Source organism: Lynx canadensis, chromosome C2 (genome assembly GCF_007474595.2).
Source record: "Lynx canadensis isolate LIC74 chromosome C2, mLynCan4.pri.v2, whole genome shotgun sequence".
Lineage (NCBI taxonomy): Eukaryota > Metazoa > Chordata > Mammalia > Carnivora > Felidae > Lynx > Lynx canadensis.
The window spans coordinates 70411283-70430445 of record NC_044311.2 but is presented as its reverse complement, the minus strand read 5'-3'; the positions used below and the strand labels follow the sequence as shown (position 1 = coordinate 70430445).

General features: G+C 38.1%; 1 non-coding gene across 1 annotated transcript; it reads right to left on the bottom strand.

The window, feature by feature from the left end:
- Positions 1 to 18715: 18715 nt before the first annotated feature.
- On the bottom strand, positions 18716 to 18788 carry TRNAR-CCU. The gene has a single exon. It is a non-coding gene; the product is annotated as a tRNA-Arg (tRNA).
- Between the last annotated feature and the right edge of the window lie 375 nt (positions 18789 to 19163).

The following is a 19163-nucleotide window of genomic DNA, read 5'->3' as shown; positions in this document are numbered from 1 at the left end:
TGTTTTCTATAAACCATGTGCTACCTCTTTAGACAGTCACAGCCAAATCACATATGTGTTCCGTAATCAAGGTACACATGGGGAGACGAGACATGTATCTCAGTATATGAGTACATGTAGCAAGTTATAAGGGACAGGACCAACATACTATAGACAAAGATTATTTCTTAGTAACTCGAGGAAATTTCAGGAAGAGATGGAATTGGAGTCTGCAGGTGACAAATGGGCATCATTTAAAATGTGGGGTTAGGAGGGAAACATACTTTTTGGGTAGAGAGAATATGGACACAACTATGAAGACGGAAAGAAGGAAGAGATACAAGCAACAGTTCAGTGTAACCAAAATTAGTCTTGCAAGAAGATGTAGAGATTAGGATTTAAAAGGAATGTTTGAGCCAGATTAACAGAGGCCCTTAAAATCATGTGATTTACTTAGAATTTATCATGTTAGCCATAAGAAGTCAATAAAGATCTGAGCCAGGGAATGATATCAGGAGTGATTCAGAAATGAATCAGGAGCACCTTGGGTGGCTCAGTCGGTTAGGCATCCTACTTCAGCTCAGGTCATGATCTCACAGCTCGCGGGTTTAAGCCCTGTATCAGGCTCTCTGCTGTCAGCACAAAGCCTGCTTCAGATCTTTTGCCTGCCTCTCTCTCTCTCTCTCTCTCTCTCTCTGCCTCTCTCTCTCTCTCTCAAAAACTAAACATGAAAAAATTGAAAAAAATAGAAATGAATCAAATGGCTGAACAAATGACGGGACTACAGAATAATAAGGATGCCAGTGAGAAAGCTACAGTTCGGTGTCCAATGAAGCAATATTAAGAACTGGAGAAGGAAGAATTTTCTTCAGTAGTAGTATGTTTTTTCTCTTTTTGGTTCCAATATCATTAAGGAAGAGTGACATTTTGAAAGTGTCATTCAAAAAAGGTAGCAGAAGTGCTTCAGGAAGAGGCTGGGGGGTGGGGGGGTAGAATGATTTGTCTCCAAAGATGGGAGCCAACAAACCCACTGTTAAGGAGCTGGGATCCTCGATGACACAGCAGGGATGCATATAGTAGTCTGGATAGGGAATTAATGAGAACACAGAGTGAGAGAACAGAGGAAGGGTTTTTCATCTAATAGAGTAATTGTAAAATGAAAGGATTAAGAAAACAGAAGGTAGAGTTAGACTGAAGACATTGGATGCAAATCTATACCCAATTAATATTGATTGCCTATACAGTTCCAGGTATATTCACAAATGGTGAATTACATTGCTATGTTACCTACATACTGCACATCTAGAGAAATTGAGAAACTGGCCTGAAATAAGCCCATTTTAAGTGGTACAACTGAAACTTCAACCCATTTTCTGGTGTCTTGATTTTAATCCTTTGCATTGTATCACATTGGCTCTCATCAAAACGAGGAGATGTGAAGGAACATAAACATGAATCCAGGTCTATGCTTTAATAGGAATGCTGGTTTCACTGAATATCCAGCCGTCTTAAACCAGCTTCTTTAAGTACTAAACCCAAATCAAAGTAATTTCCACTTAGGCCATTGGCTATTGATAAATAATTAACATGAAATTACTAAATAGATGCCAGAGGTAAGCAATTATATATTTTGATATTGTGACAAAATCAACAAAATGCAATCACCAGATTGTTTTTTCCTAGTTTCATAGCTTGTTAATTTTGTGACTATTCATTTGAGTAACTACATCTGAAATAGGAGCATAAAAGGCTAGTGGCCATTTATTCATGTATTATAAATGCTAAATTCCAGAAGTGTGTGACGTCTACAGGAATATAAAACAAATTTATTGTAATTAATGTTAGTACCATGAATAAGAAATAAATTCATAACATGCAATATGGAAATACTAAGCAAAGCATGGAATTTGTCTCTTTTTGAAATTCATCTCACATTCACATGAATATGATTTATGTTATTGTAATATACACTATGCCTCTGGAATCAAAGTGGGAATGATTAGTTCTTTATGTGACCTTAACAACAAATAATGTGCTAACAGGATCATAAATATCAACTAAAATTAATTTATATTTCTGATATTCCTAAAACAGCTTCCTGAATTTGAACTTTAAACAGCAATATAATGAATGAATATAAGCATAAGTGCCATGACATATTAAAATGTCAAAACAGAGAACACCTATGATCAGAGTTCAAGGAATGGATCATAGATCACAGAATGTTAGAGGGAGGAAGGAACTTGGAGGTCATTCAGTTCAATCACTTCATTTTGTAAATGAGAGAAGGGAAGACCAGAGAGCTAGAGACTTCTCTGGGGTTCAATGCACAATTCCAAAGTGCCAGTGCCAAGAATCTAGTTTAGACTTCCTGACTTTGGTCCTTGATATTTTTGCTACATCATGTTGACTGAAGAATTGTTTTTCCTTGTCTTAAAATCATACCTGATTATTGCATTAGCGAGTGAAAAATTAATGGGTGTATATTTTTTTTTACTTTTTAAATGAGAAGTAAACACTTCTATTAATTGCAGCAAAACAGTTATTTACCATAACCTGAGCTCCGATGATAGTTTTGTTTCCCATACATCCTCCAGCAAATAGACTTTCTAGATTTGAACACATATCATAATACTGATGGTCTTTTTAAATGTTCTGCATTTTTATTAAAATAAATTACTGGACCTGTGATTTTTTAACTTACCTGATACAAAAGAGGAAATCATTACCAGATTAGTGTTGTGGCAAATTTGGAAATTAAAGTAACACCATATTTTTTTTTCTATTCAGGTGCCATTTACAAAAAGAGAGGGTCATAGATCTTAAGTATATCATTTGAAGAGTTCTGAAAACAGGACCCTGTAATCCACATCTAGATCAAGGTGTTTTTTTTAACACCCCAGAAAAATCCTAGTACATCTTTCAATCAATATATTCTCCATCCTCTTACGGTGACAACCACGAATATTTTGTTTATGTTTTGATCAGACTGGTTGCCTTTATTTTTATTGAATTGTAGGAGTTTGCAGTATAGTCTGGATAGAAGTTCTTTGTCAGATACATGCATTGCAAACATTTTCTGCCAGTCTACGGCTTATCTCTACACTTACTAAATTGTGTCATTTGAAAAGAGGTGTTCAAGGGGCACCTGGGTGGCTCAGTCAGTTAAGTATGGGACTCTTGATTCCAGCTCAGGTCATGATCTCTTGGTTCATGAGATCAAACCCCACGTCAGGTTCTACGCTGACAGCATGGAGCCTGCTGGGATTATCTCCCCCTCTTTCTGCCTCTTTCTCTCTCTCTCTCTCAAAATAAATAAATAAACATTAAAAAAAAAAGAATTGTTCAATTTTGATAGTGTAAACTTTAATAGTTTTTTAAAATTATGTCCTGATTTTTTATGTCCTAAAAAATATGTGTGTATCTCAAGGTACTGAAAATATTATTCAATGTTTTCTTCTGGTAACTTTATAGTATTAGATTTTATGGTTGGTTCTGAGATCCATCTCAAGTTAAATTTTATATATGAAGTGAAGCATGAGACAAGGTTTTCTCCCCCCATATCATGATCCTGTTATCCCAGCACCATTTATTGAAAAGACATTTTTTCCCCATTGGAATAATCTGGAGTCTTCGTTGAAACTTCACAATGAAGGTATAAATATTTTTTGGACTCTAACCTACTCCATCGATAAATTCTTATGTCAAAAGCATACTCTCTTTTTAGCTTTTTTATAAGTCTTCAAATCATTTTTAAGAACTCAAACTTTATTGTTGTTTCCTTTTTCAAGATTATTTTAAAATTCTAAGCACTCTCATTTCCACATAAATTTTAGAAGTAACTTGTTGGTTTACATCTTAAAAAATGGATGAAATTTTGGTTAAGACTACTTGAAACTATAGTTTAATTTGAGAAGAACTGACATCTCATTAATTGTGAATTTTCCAAAACACATAAGTATGATATATCTCTATTTAAGTCTTCTTTAATTTCTCTCATAGTCTGCCAGTTTTTGATATACAAGCTTTGTACTTTAATATTAAGTTCATCTTAAGTAGTTTGTTTTCTAATGCTAATGTAAACTGTATTTGTTAATCATTTCCATTCATTCAATGCTACCATACAGAAATAAATTGACCTTGTATCATATAATTTTGCCTAATTCACTTAATCAAGACTGCTTGAACTACTTAAAATTTCTATTATCTGTAAATAAAGACAGCTTTATTTCTCCTTCCAATCTACATGACTTTCATCTTTTTTTTCCTTAGTTTATTTCACTGGTTATAACTTAAATTACAAAGTAGAATAGAAGTGGTGAAGCAGATATGCTGGCCTTATTCTCATTCTCCAGGGAAAAGTGTTCAGTCATTCATTATTAGGTATGATGCTAACTATAGGTTTTTCTTAGATGCTCTTCATCAAAATGAAGTCTTTTTCTCTTCCTAGTTTAGAGAGAGTTTTGATCTAAATGAGTTTTAGGTTTTGTCAAATGTTTCCTATGCATATATTTTGGTGTTTACAGATTTTCCAGATTGTTCTGAAATGTTCTATTAAGATTGTAAATTACACTGACTTTTGAATGCTGAACTGTAGAAATGGGATAGACCCCACTGGGGTGTTCATGCATGTGTGCTTGTGTGTGTATTACTACTGTTTTCTTAAAGAATTTTGCTTATGAGGGATTTCAGCCTGTAGATCTATTTTATTGTAACGATTTTTTCTGTGTTAGATATTGGGGTAATGCTGACCTTATTAAATGAGTTGTAAAGTGTTTCTATTTTGTAAATGAGTTTATATAGGATATGTATTTTTGTTGCTTAAATGTTTTTTTAAAATGTTTATTTATTTTTGAGAGGCAGAGAGTATGTGTGCATGTGTGCTAGCAGGGTAGGGACAAAGAGAGAGAGGGAGAGACAGAGAATCGCAGGCAGGCTCCATGATGTCAGCGCAGAGCCCAACACAGGCTCAATCCCACGACTGTGAGATCATGACCTGAGCCAAAAATCAAGAGTCTGATGCTTAAACAACTGAAGCACCAGGCAATCCTGTTGTTTAAATTCTGGCAGAATTCACAAATGAAGCATTGTGGGCCTGGTACTTTCTTTGGAGAATTATTTTTAATTACTAATATATTTCATTAATAGATCCTGGGCTATTCAAAATCTTTTTTTTTTAAAAACAGTTTGTCCACACACACCCCCAGATCCTGCCAAGAAATTTCTCTGTTTCATCAAAATTGTTGAGCTTATTGGCTCAAGTGTTTTTAAAATGTCTTTTTATCGTTTTAATATGTATAAGATCTATAGTAGCATCCTTATTTCATTACTGGCATTGGGCATTGTGTACTCTTTTCTTCCTTGGTGGATGTAGATAGGGAGATTATCAATTTTAACAATCTTTTGAGAGAACCACAGTTAATTTCATTTATTGCTTTACTGTGTATCTATTTCATTAATTTATTCTCCTCTTATTATTTTCATTATTCTACTTAATGTCGATTTGAACTTGCTTCTTTCTTTAACTTCTCATGCTGGAAGGATAGATGACTGGCTTTTAAACCTTGCTTTTTTTTTCCCCCAAACTAAACACATAGAGCTATAAATTTCCCTCTAAGCACTGTTTTAACTGCCTTCCACAAATCATAATTTTTGAACATTATCACTCATCTTAGAATATTCTGTATTTTGTTATTTCTTCTATCACTCATAGGCTTCTTAGACCTGGATTGCTTAATTTCTAAATATTTGAGGCTTTTCTAGATGTCATTTTTTATTGATTTCTACTTTAATTCCTCAGTGGTAAGAAAATATACACGGTATAGTTTCAACCTTTGAAATTGAAACTTTTTAAATGGCTCAGAATATGTCCCATCTTGGTGAATGCTCTGTGTGCGTTTGTTTGAAAGCAATTAGCATGCTGCAGGTTGTTAGATGCAGTGCTCTATAAATGTCAATACCATCAGGTTGGTTAATAAAATTTTTCAAGTTGTTTATGTTCTTACTGATTTTTCTCTCAATTAGTTCTATCATTTACTGAGAGAAGAGTTTTGAATCTCCTACTGTAACTGTAGATACATCAGTTTTTCCTTCATGTTCTGTTAATATTTTCCCCCAATCATTTTGAAATTCTGCTATTAGGTACATACACATTTAGTATTGTTAGGACGTCTTGAAGAACTGTTCTTTTTATCATTATAGAATCTTTCCTTTTTCCTGAACTTTATTTTCTGATGTATTAATATACCTATTCTATCTTTCTTAAAATTAATATGTGCATGGTACTTAAAAAATTAGCTTCTTTATTCTACCTGATAATCTCTGTCCTATAATTGGGAGTATTTAGCTTACTCACATGTTTGGAAAGTAATTTTACCTATTGACTAGTTACACCTTTCTACATTAATTTTGGTGAGCATTCTAGGAATCATAATATGTATACTTGACTTTTCACAGTCTACTTAGAATAAATATAATAATAGTTCTTGAAAATATATAAACCTTCTAACATCATAGATCCGTTTTCCTCTTCACATACACTTATACTATAGTGTCATAGGCATTACCACTACACCACTATATACCCTGCATGTTATACTTTTGCTTTAATCGGAACTAAGTATTTTTAGAAATTAACATAAAAAGCAATAGGCTTTTACATTTTTCCAGATATTTACCACTTCTGACTATCTCAATCCTTTCCTGAAGATCTGAGTTTTCCTTTGGTATTACAGTTGACCTTTAAACAACATGGGAGTCAGGGGCACCAACACTCCTGGAGCAATGGAAAATTATGTATAACTTTTGACTCCTAATAGCTTAACTACTAATAGTTGACTGTTGATTGAAAGTCATCAATAACATAAACAGTCCATTACACATATTTTACTTTATGTACGCATTTTATATATGTATTATATACCATATTCTTAAAATAAAGAAAATGTTAAGAAAATCATTAGAAAGAGAAAATAGATTTACAGTACTGTAAAAAATCTACATGTAAGCACTGCTCCCAGTGGTCCCTGGATTTGCCTTTTGCTTCAACAATGTTCACACAGAACAGGGGCACCTGGATGGCCCAGTCAGTTAACTGACAGACTTCAGCTCAGGTCAAGATCTCATGGTCTGTGAGTCTGAGCCCTGCTTAGGGCTCTGTGTTGACAGCTTAGAACCTGGAGTCTGTTTCAGATTCTGTGTCTCCCTCTCTCTCTACCCCTCCCTCTCTCTCTCTCAAAAATAAAGATTAAAAAAAAAAAATTTAACCATGTTCAGACAAAACAGAACCAGAAATGCCAGCCTCCACCGCCTTCTTCCAGCCTCCACGGCCCTCCAACATTTTTTCCAGCCGCCACCTTAGAAACCATTTTCTCAACCATCCTCTGCTTCCAGAACCAATCAACACCATTTTTCTAATCTTAGCTCTTTACTGCCAATCTACCATGAGCTCCAAGATGTGTCACAATTATTCCACCGAGATGGAGACGGCCATCAACCACCTGGTCAACGGGCATCTGCAGGACTTACACTTACCTCTCTTCTGGCGTCTGTTTTCACGGACACGTGGCTCTGGAGGGCTGGGCCACTTCTGGGAGTTGGCCAAAGAGAAGCAGGAGAGCTCCGAGCGACTGAAGACGCAAAACCAGAGCAGCACTGTCGCCTTCTTCCAGGACGCGCAGAAGCTGACCCAAGATAAATGGGAGAAAACCTTGGGCTCCATAAAAACTACCCCGATCCTGGAGACGAACCAGAGCCAGTCCCTTTTATACCTGTGCGCCCTGGGTTCTGCCTGCGCAGACTCAGTGACTTCCCGGAGAACCACTTCCTGGATGAGCAGGTGAAACTCACAAAGAAGAGGGGCAAACCACCTGAGTAACCGCTTCAGGCTGGCTGGGCTGGGCTGGGCTGGATGAATATCTCTTGGGAAGGCTCACCCTCAAGCATGGCTGGAAGCCCCCAGGGCCCGGCTGCCTTTGAGGGGTCCCTCTGGCATCCCCCTGGCGTCAGGGCTTCTGCCCTCGCCTCTCCCTGAAGCAACTGAGCAGCTTTTTAACCACCCTGGAGCCCAAATCAAATGGAAATACGAAAGCTTTTTGCAGGGCTGAGGAGGAGGGAGGGAAAGAAAAGAAGAAGAAAAAAAAATCTGTGTTGAAGTAGACCCACGCAGTTCAAATCCATGTCGTTCAGGGGTCAACTGTATTTTATTTCATAATGAAGAAATTCCTTTACCATTGTTTGTAGTGTACATCTACTGAGGATAGTTTTTAAAAGTTCGCCCCTCTTTGAAAATGTCTTTTTTCTCTCTTTCTTGGTAGGTATTTTGTCGGATATAGAATTTGGAGAGGACTGGTTTTGTTTGGTTTTGGTTTTTTCCTCTTTTAGAACTTTAAAGATGTTTCCCCACTGTGTTCTGGTCTTTATTTGTCTAATTATTGCGTCCTCTATAATATGTCATTTTTCTTTGGCTGCTACAAAATTGTTTCTTTATCTTGGGTTTTTAGAAGTTTGACTGTGAAGTTTCTAGTCATGCTTGTGTGTGTGTGTTTGTCCTGGTTAGGGTCTGCTAGTTTTCTTGAATTTATAAATTATCTCTTTTACAAAATTGGGGTATTTTCAGCCATTATTTCATCAAATATTTCTTCTGTCCTCTTCTCACTGCCCCCTGCTTCTGGAATTCGAGTCCCAAATGTTAGTCCTTTGATAACGTTCCAGAGGTCCACGAAGGTCTGTTCTTTACATGTTTTTTTTTTTTTTTCTCTAGGCTTCAAAATATGTAATTTCTATTTCTGTTTCAAGTTCAGTGTCTTTTTACGCTGTCATCTCCTTTTTGTGGATCATCCCATCCAGTGAACATTTTTTTAGCATATTGTATTTTTCAATTCTACAACTTTTCAGTTGGATCTTTTTTATATACTTTTTTTTTTTTTTTCTGCTGGGATGTCCCCTTTCCATGCTCTTGAGCATTTTTTTAAAAAATTTTTAATGTTTATTTATTTTTGAGAGACATAGAGACAGAGTGCAAGCCGGGGAGGGCAAAGAGAGAGGGAGACACAGAATCCGAAGCAGGCTCCAGGCTCAGAGCTGTCAACACAGAGCCCAAAGTGGGGCTCAAACTCACGAACCGTGAGATCATGACCTGAGCCAAAGTCGGACACTCACAACCGTCTGAGCACCCAGGCGCCCCTTGAGCATTTTTTTTTAAAACCTCCCGAGGTTAATTATAGTAGTGCTTTGAAATCCATGTATGTTAATACCAAGAGCTGCACCCTGTCAGGGTCTGTCTCCTTGGATTGCTATTCTATCTTACAATGGGTTGGCAGAAGCAGAAGCATTCTTATAAAATGGGTAAAACTGGATTGTGTTTTGGACCTTTTGAATTCTATATTGTGGGAAAATGGGTTCTGGAAATTCCAAGTTGGTTTTATACTCCAAACTCTTTTTTTTTTTTTTTTTTTTTTTTTTATTTTTTTTTTATGAAATTTATTGACAAATTGGTTTCCATACAACACCCAGTGCTCATCCCAAAAGGTGCCCTCCTCAATACCCATCACCCACCCTCCCCTCCCTCCCACCCCCCATCAACCCTCAGTTTGTTCTCAGTTTTTAACAGTCTCTTATGCTTTGGCTCTCTCCCACTCTAACCTCTTTTTTTTTTTTTTCCTTCCCCTCCCCCATGGGTTCCTGTTAAGTTTCTCAGGATCCACATAAGAGTGAAACCATATGGTATCTGTCTTTCTCTGTATGGCTTATTTCACTTAGCATTACACTCTCCAGTTCCATCCACGTTGCTACAAAGGGCCATATTTCATTTTTTCTCATTGCCACATAGTATTCCATTGTGTATATAAACCACAATTTCTTTATCCATTCATCAGTTGATGGACATTTAGGCTCTTTCCATAATTTGGCTATTGTTGAGAGTGCTGCTATGAACATTGGGGTACAAGTGCCCCTATGCATCAGTACTCCTGTATCCCTTGGATAAATTCCTAGCAGTGCTATTGCTGGGTCATAGGGTAGGTCTATTTTTAATTTTCTGAGGAACCTCCACACTGCTTTCCAGAGCGGCTGCACCAATTTGCATTCCCACCAACAGTGCAAGAGGGTTCCCGTTTCTCCACATCCTCTCCAGCATCTATAGTCTCCTGATTTGTTCATTTTGGCCACTCTGACTGGCGTGAGGTGATACCTGAGTGTGGTTTTGATTTGTATTTCCCTGATAAGGAGCGACGCTGAACATCTTTTCATGTGCCTGTTGGCCATCTGGATGTCTTCTTTAGAGAAGTGTCTATTCATGTTTTCTGCCCATTTCTTCACTGGGTTATTTGTTTTTCGGGTGTGGAGTTTGGTGAGCTCTTTATAGATTTTAGATACTAGCCCTTTGTCCGATATGTCATTTGCAAATATCTTTTCCCATTCCGTTGGTTGCCTTTTAGTTTTGTTGGTTGTTTCCTTTGCTGTGCAGAAGCTTTTTATCTTCATAAGGTCCCAGTAATTCACTTTTGCTTTTAATTCCCTTGCCTTTGGGGATGTGTCGAGTAAGAGATTGCTACGGCTGAGGTCAGAGAGGTCTTTTCCTGCTTTCTCCTCTAAGGTTTTGATGGTTTCCTGTCTCACATTTAGGTCCTTTATCCATTTTGAGTTTATTTTTGTAAATGGTGTGAGAAAGTGGTCTAGTTTCAACCTTCTGCATGTTGCTGTCCAGTTCTCCCAGCACCATTTGTTAAAGAGGCTGTCTTTTTTCCATTGGATGTTCTTTCCTGCTTTGTCAAAGATGAGTTGGCCATACGTTTGTGGGTCTAGTTCTGGGGTTTCTATTCTATTCCATTGGTCTGTGTGTCTGTTTTTGTGCCAATACCATGCTGTCTTGATGATTACAGCTTTGTAGTAGAGGCTGAAGTCTGGGATTGTGATGCCTCCTGCTTTGGTCTTCTTCTTCAAAATTCCTTTGGCTATTCGGGGCCTTTTGTGGTTCCATATGAATTTTAGGATTGCTTGTTCTAATTTCGAGAAGAATGCTGGTGCAATTTTGATTGGGATTGCATTGAATGTGTAGATAGCTTTGGGTAGTATTGACATTTTGACAATATTTATTTTTCCAATCCATGAGCAGGGAATGTCTTTCCATTTCTTTAAGTCTTCTTCAATTACCTTCATAAGCTTTCTATAGTTTTCAGCATACAGATCCTTTACATCTTTGGTTAGATTTATTCCTAGGTATTTTATGCTTCTTGGTGCAATTGTGAATGGGATCATTCTCTTTATTTGTCTTTCTGTTGCTTCATTGTTAGTGTATAAGAATGCAACTGATTTCTGGACATTGATTTTGTATCCTGCAACTTTGCTGAATTCATGTATCAGTTCTAGCAGACTTCTGGTGGAGTCTATCGGATTTTCCATGTATAATATCATGTCATCTGCAAAAAGTGAAAGCTTGACTTCATCTTTGCCAATTTTGATGCCTTTGATTTCCTTTTGTTGTCTGATTGCTGATGCTAGAACTTCCAGCACTATGTTAAACAACAGCGGTGAGAGTGGGCATCCCTGTCGTGTTCCTGATCTCAGGGAAAAAGCTCTCAGTTTTTCCCCGTTGAGGATGATGTTAGCTGTGGGCTTTTCATAAATGGCTTTTATGATCTTTAAGTATGTTCCTTCTATCCCGACTTTCTCAAGGGTTTTTATTAAGAAAGGGTGCTGGATTTTGTCAAAGGCCTTTTCTGCATCGATTGACAGGATCATATGGTTCTTCTCTTTTTTTTTGTTAATGTGATGTATCACGTTGATTGATTTGCGAATGTTGAACCAGCCCTGCATCCCAGGAATGAATCCCACTTGATCATGGTGAATAATTCTTTTGATATGCTGTTGAATTCGATTTGCTAGTATCTTATTGAGAATTTTTGCATCCATATTCATCAGGGATATTGGCCTGTAGTTCTCTTTTTTTACTGGGTCTCTGTCTGGTTTAGGAATCAAAGTAATACTGGCTTCATAGAATGAGTCTGGAAGTTTTCCTTCCCTTTCTATTTCTTGGAATAGCTTGAGAAGGATAGGTATTATCTCTGCTTTAAATGTCTGGTAGAACTCCCCTGGGAAGCCATCTGGTCCTGGACTCTTATTTGTTGGGAGATTTTTGATAACCGATTCAATTTCTTCGCTGGTTATGGGTCTGTTCAAGCTTTCTCTTTCCTCCTGATTGAGTTTTGGAAGAGTGTGGGTGTTCAGGAATTTGTCCATTTCTTCCAGGTTGTCCAATTTGTTGGCATATAATTTTTCATAGTATTCCCTGATAATTGTTTGTATCTCTGAGGGATTGGTTGTAATAATTCCATTTTCATTCATGATTTTATCTATTTGGGTCATCTCCCTTTTCTTTTTGAGAAGCCTGGCTAGAGGTTTGTCAATTTTGTTTATTTTTTCAAAAAACCAACTCTTGGTTTCGTTGATCTGCTCTACAGTTTTTTTAGATTCTATATTGTTTATTTCTGCTCTGATCTTTATTATTTCTCTTCTTCTGCTGGGTTTAGGCTGCCTTTGCTGTTCTGCTTCTATTTCCTTTAGGTGTGCTGTTAGATTTTGTATTTGGGATTTTTCTTGTTTCTTGAGATAGGCCTGGATTGCAATGTATTTTCCTCTCAGGACTGCCTTCGCTGCGTCCCAAAGCGTTTGGATTGTTGTATTTTCATTTTCGTTTGTTTCCATATATTTTTGATTTCTTCTCTAATTGCCTGGTTGACCCACTCATTCGTTAGTAGGGTGTTCTTTAACCTCCACGCTTTTGGAAGTTTTCCAGACTTTTTCCTGTGGTTGATTTCAAGCTTCATAGCATTGTGGTCTGAAAGTATGCATGGTATAATTTCAATTCTTGTAAACTTATGAAGGGCTGTTTTGTGACCCAGTATATGATCTATCTTGGAGAATGTTCCATGTGCACTCGAGAAGAAAGTATATTCTGTTGCTTTGGGATGCAGAGTTCTAAATAGATCTGTCAAGTCCATCTGATCCAATGTCTCATTCAGGGCCCTTGTTTCTTTATTGACTGTGTGTCTAGATGATCTATCCACTTCTGTAAGTGGGGTGTTAAAGTCCCCAGCAATTACCACATTCTTATCAATAAGGTTGCTTCTGTTTATGAGTAATTGTTTTATATACTTGGGGGCTCCGGTATTCGGCGCATAGACATTTATAATTGTTAGCTCTTCCTGATGGATAGACCCTGTAACTATTATATAATGTCCTTCTTCATCTCTTGTTACAGCCTTTAATTTAAAGTCTAGTTTGTCTGATAGAAGTATGGCTACTCCAGCTTTCTTTTGGCTTCCAGTAGCATGATAAATAGTTCTCCATCCCCTCACTCTGAATCTAAAGGTGTCCTCAGGTCTAAAATGAGTCTCTTGTAGACAGCAAATAGATGGGTCTTGTTTTTTTATCCATTCTGATACCCTATGTCTTTTGGTTGGCGCATTTAATCCATTTACATTCAGTGTTATTATAGAAAGATACGGGTTTAGAGTCATTGTGATGTCTGTATGTTTTATGCTTGTAGTGATGTCTCTGGTACTTTGTCTCACAGGGTCCCCCTTAGGATCTCTTGTAGGGCTGGTTTAGTGGTGACAAATTCCTTCAGTTTTTGTTTGTTTGGGAAGACCTTTATCTCTCCTTCTATTCTAAATGACAGACTTGCTGGATAAAGAATTCTCGGCTGCATATTTTTGCTGTCTAGCACACTGAAAATCTCGTGCCAATTCTTTCTGGCCTGCCAAGTTTCAAAAGAGAGATCAGTCACGAGTCTTATAGGTCTCCCTTTATATGTGAGGGCACGTTTACCCCTTGCTGCTTTCAGAATTTTCTCTTTATCCTTGTATTTTGCCAGTTTCACTATGATATGTCGTGCAGAAGATCGATTCAAGTTACGTCTGAAGGGAGTTCTCTGTGCCTCTTGGATTTCAATGCCTTTTTCCTTCCCCAGTTCAGGGAAGTTCTCAGCTATTATTTCTTCAAGTACCCCTTCAGCACCTTTCCCTCTCTCTTCCTCCTCTGGGATACCAATTATGCGTATATTATTTCTTTTTAGTGTATCACTTAGTTCTCTAATTTTCCCCTCATACTCCTGGATTTTTTTATCTCTCTTTTTCTCAGCTTCCTCTTTTTCCATAACTTTATCTTCTAGTTCACCTATTCTCTCCTCTGCCTCTTCCCTCCGAGTTGTGGTGGTTTGCATTTTGTTTTGCATTTCATTTAAAGCGTTTTTCAGCTCCTCGTGACTGTTCCTTAGTCCCTTGATCTCTGTAGCAAGAGATTCTCTGCTGTCCTGTATACTGTTTTCCAGCCCAGCGATTAATTTTATGACTATTATTCTAAATTCACTTTCTGTTATATTATTTAAATCCTTTTTGATCAGCTCATTAGCTGTTGTTATTTCCTGGAGATTCTTCTGAGGGGAATTCTTCCGCTTGGTCATTTTGGATAGTCCCTGGTGTGGTGAGGATCTGCAGGGCACTTCCCCTGTGCTGTGGTGTATAACTGGAGTTGGTGGGCGGGGCCGCAGTCAGTCCTGATGTCTGCCCCCAGCCCACCGCTGGGGCCACAGTCAGACTGGTGTGTGCCTTCTCTTCCCCTCTCCTAGGGGCGGGATTCACTGTGGGGTGGCGTGGCCCGTCTGGGCTACTTGCACACTGCCAGGCTTGTGATGCTGGGGATCTGGCGTATTAGCTGGGGTGGGAAGGCAAGGTGCACGGCGGGAGGGGGGGCAGGCTTAGCTCGCTTCTCCTTAGGTGATCCACTTCAGGAGGGGCCCTGTGGCAGCCGGAGGGAGTCAGATCCGCTGCCGGAGGTTTGGCTCCGCAGAAGCACAGAGTTGGGTGTTTGCGTGCAGCGAGCAATTTCCCTGGCCGGAACCGGTTCCCTTTGGGATTTTGGCTGGGGGATGGGCGGGGGAGATGGCGCTGGCGAGCGCCTTTGTTCCCCGCCAAACTGAGCTCTGTTGTCCGGGGGCTCCGCAGCTCACCCTCCCTTTGTCCTCCAGCCTTCCCGCTTTCCGAGCAGAGCTGTTAACTTATGACGTCCCAGACACTAAGTCGCGCTTGCTGTCGGAACACAGTCCGTCAGGCCCCTCCGCTTTTGCAAGCCGGACTCGGGGGCTCTGCTTGGCCGGCGAGCCGCCCCTCCGCCCCGGCTCCCTCCCGCCAGTCTGTGGAGCGCGCACCGCCTCGCCGCCCTTCCTACCCTCTTCCGTGGGCCTCTCGTCGGCACTTGGGTCCGGTGACTCCGTTCTGCTAATCCTCTGGCGGTTTTCTGGGTTATTTAGGCAGGTGTAGGTGGAATCTAAGTGATCAGCAGGACGCGCGGTGAGCCCAGCGTCCTCCTATGCCGCCATCTTACTCCAAACTCTTGATAGCATCTCAAACCTTAGTTCATCCCCCTTGCCCCCCACCCCTGGCTTCACTAGAGTCTGTCCCACACATGCATATTCAGAGATAAATCAGAGATTTGGGCAGAGCTTATACAAAGAAGGTAGGGCTCCCAGTCTCTGACTTTAAATATCATAGAAAACATAATTTCTTTTAAGCAGCTAGTATTTCTCCAGGTTCTGTCCTCTGGTTCTTCAGTCTAGAAAGTCTATGCACTTTTTAATTAAAAACTCAGTCACCCCATGTAGTGCCAAATCTCACCTGCTTTCCAGATAAAAGATGTGAAACCCAGTAAGTTACCCTGTGCTGTTGCCTTTTTCAAATGTGTACTTTGCCTCCAGAATCTGGCTGCTTTTGTTGTTAGCTCTTCATTGCCTTCAAGCACTGTTTTTGGTTTGTTTGTTTGTTTATATAGTATTTTGTCTAGAGCTAATATTGGTTATCTATGAAAGGGTACCATCTTTTAGGAACTACTCAGCCATTCCAGAAGAACCCCTAGTCTATTTACATTTGATACAATTTTCCTATGATTGGTGTAAGCCTGCCATTTTGTTATTTGTTTTCTATTTGTGCATCTGTTCTTTGCTATTTCCTTCTTTAATAGCTGTATTTTGCATTAGTTGAATATATTTTAATATTCCCATTTACTTCCTAATTCGTATTTCATTATACTTCTTTGTTTTGCCTTGCCTTGTGTGTGTGTGTGTGGGGGGGTGTGTGTGTGTGTGTGTTTTCTCTAGGATTACAACACATATCTTCATCCCATGTTATCTTCAAATATAATATATAAATATTCATATATAATATATAAACCTTAAAACAATATATTTCCATTCTGTGCCTTGTGTTTTTGGTGCATTTGTTGCACATATTTTGGCTTCTATACATATTTAAAGCCACAATATATTATTTTTGCTGTAAAAAGTTAATTATCCTTTTCAAAATGAAAAAAAAAATAAACTATATTATGTTTAATCACATATTTATTATTTCCAGAACTCCACATTTCTATTTATAGATCCAAGTTTCCATTTACTCTTTTATTCTGCCTGAAAATTTTCCTTTAACATTTCTTTCAATATTTACCTGCTATTAAGATTCTCTCTGCTTTTGTTTGTCTGAAAATGATTTACTTTGCTTTTAAACCTGAGGGATATTTTCACTGGATATAGAATTCAATGTTGACAGATTTTCTTTTCATTCAACACTTTAAGATGTCATTCCACAGTCTCCTGGCCTCCATGGTTTTTATATAAAATTTCAGCCCTCATTTGAATCATTCTCCCCATATATGTAATACGTCTTTTTTTCCTCTGTGTATTTTTTAAGATTTTGTTTCATGTCATTGTACTTCAGAAAGTTGATTATGAATTACCTTGCTGTGCTTTACTTGGTGTTATCTCAAATTTGATTTGTTTAGCTTCTTGGATCCATTACAATTATTCATTAAATTTGGAAAATTATGTCTATCACACCAAAATCAGTACCCTAAATTCTAAATGCTGAGTCTTCATTAAAATGAGCTGTTATAGGGGTGCCTGGATGGCTCATTCAGTTAAGCCTTCAACTCTCAATCTTGTTTTAGGTCATGATCTCACGGTTTGTGAGTTTGAGCCCCATGTTGGGCTCTGCTGACAGCGTGCAGCCTGCTTGGGATTTTGTCTCTCCCTCTCTCTGCCCCTCCTCCTCTCTCTCAAAATAAATAAAGAAATTTTAAAAAATGAACTGTTATATATAGCTTAAAGCAGGATTACTGATTCCCTCTTCTATCTGAGGGGCTGTGTCTGCCTCTAAGCTTAACTCACCATTCAGTTGTTAGTGTGGAAAAGCTAGCATAGAAAAAGAGATCCTCAGGCTTACCTCAAGAATCCATGTCCTGCTTGTGTATGATATATCACACAGGAGAAGTAAGTACAAAAGAGAGTACCTCACATAAATTGTTCATCTTTAGGACATAATAACCACACTCGTAGTAACTGGGGTCCAACAATGACCTAAGCTCTGACCACATTGATGGGAGAGGTAGGAAGAGAAGTGGAGGCTTGGTTAGAAAGGGTAGAAGATTCCATCCCAAATAATATAGGTAGAAGGGTTTTCTAAGTACCTTGAGTCACAAAAAAGGAATACCACCAACAGAATTCAGAGATTTAGATTAAATTAGATTAGATTAGATTAATCTAATGTTTAGGTCAGAAAAAGATTTGAGAGAAATGCACATGGAAGTATAGAAGAGATTGAGGTTTGGATCTAATTTTGGTGGGAAAACAAATAAATTCCAAAATTTCTTTGACACTGTGAGGTAATGTAAGAAGATGACTGAAGTAAATCAGTCTTATACTGAGCACTATGAAAACAGAAAGAAGAGAGAACCTAACTGTGTCTGAGGGATCTAAATGGGTTCTCAGAAAAGGGGACACATAAACTGTGTCCAAACAAAGATGAAGTGTTCTCCCTACAAATGCACCAGTAGAAGTGAAAGAGCAGACTATAGGCAGAGTGATACTATAGCAAAGGCAAAAGTATCCAAGAATTGTTTGTATTCAACAATTTTTTGAAGCATTTTTGAATGATAAGCATTCGGTATGTTTGTGGTGGTATAGTGGCACATGAGAAGTCAGGAAGTATCAACAAAAGGCCTTCACGCTATAGAGTTTAGACTTCATCATACAGACCAACAATCACCAAGCTTTTTGATTCTTGAGCATGCAATTAAAACCTTGAGTTTGAAAAACTCAAAAAAGAAACTTAAAAAAAATTTAAGCTGCTAGACACATATGAATATGTAGAAATCAATAGTCTGCATATTTTAAAAACAGAGGATATAATGGAAGGAAAGATCTTATTTAAATATCAAAACTGCAATAAAAATATATAAGAATACGGGCACCTGGTGGCTCAGTCAACTAAGCCTGTAACTCAGGTCATGATCTTGAGATCTGTGAGTTCAAGCCCTGCGTCTGGCTCTGTGCTGACAGCTCTGAGCCTGGAGCCTGCTTCAGATTCTTTGTCTCCCTCTCTCTCTGCCCATCCCCAATTCATGCTCACGCTCTCGCTCTCTCTCTCTCTCTCAAAAATAAATAAAACATTTTAAAAATTAAAAAAAAGATAAGAATCATCTGAACAAGAAAATGTGCAAGATTTGTTTGAAGAAATCATTCTAAAATACTACTGAGGACACAAGATATTTGAACAAATAGAAAGGTGTACCTTCTTGAATCAAAAGTTTTGACATGATCAATTTACTTAAGTTAACCATTAAATTTAATGCTTCCTCAATGAAAATTCCAATAAGACTTTTATTTATTTATTTGTTCATATAATCTCTATACCCAACATAGGGCTCGAACCCACAACCCTGAGATCAGGAGTCTTATGCTCTTCCAACTGAGCCAGCTAGGTGCCCTCTACAATAAGACTTAAAAAAAATTTTCATCTTAATGTAAGAACACTTACCATGAACATATAACATGAGATCTACCCTCTTAACCCATAAGTATATAATACAGTATTGTTGACTATAGGTACAGTATTATATTGTACTATAAGTACTTGATCTCAAGCACTTATTCATCTTGCTTGACTGAAACTTTATACCTATTGATCAGTCGCTCCCCATTTTCCCCTCCCCCAGGCCCTAGGAACCACCATTCCACTCTTCAATCCTTTTTTTTTTTTTTATTTTACTTTTTTTAAGTAAACTCTACATCCAATGTGGGGCATGAACACATGATCCTGAGATCAAGAGTTGCGTGCTTCACCAACTAAGCCAGCTTG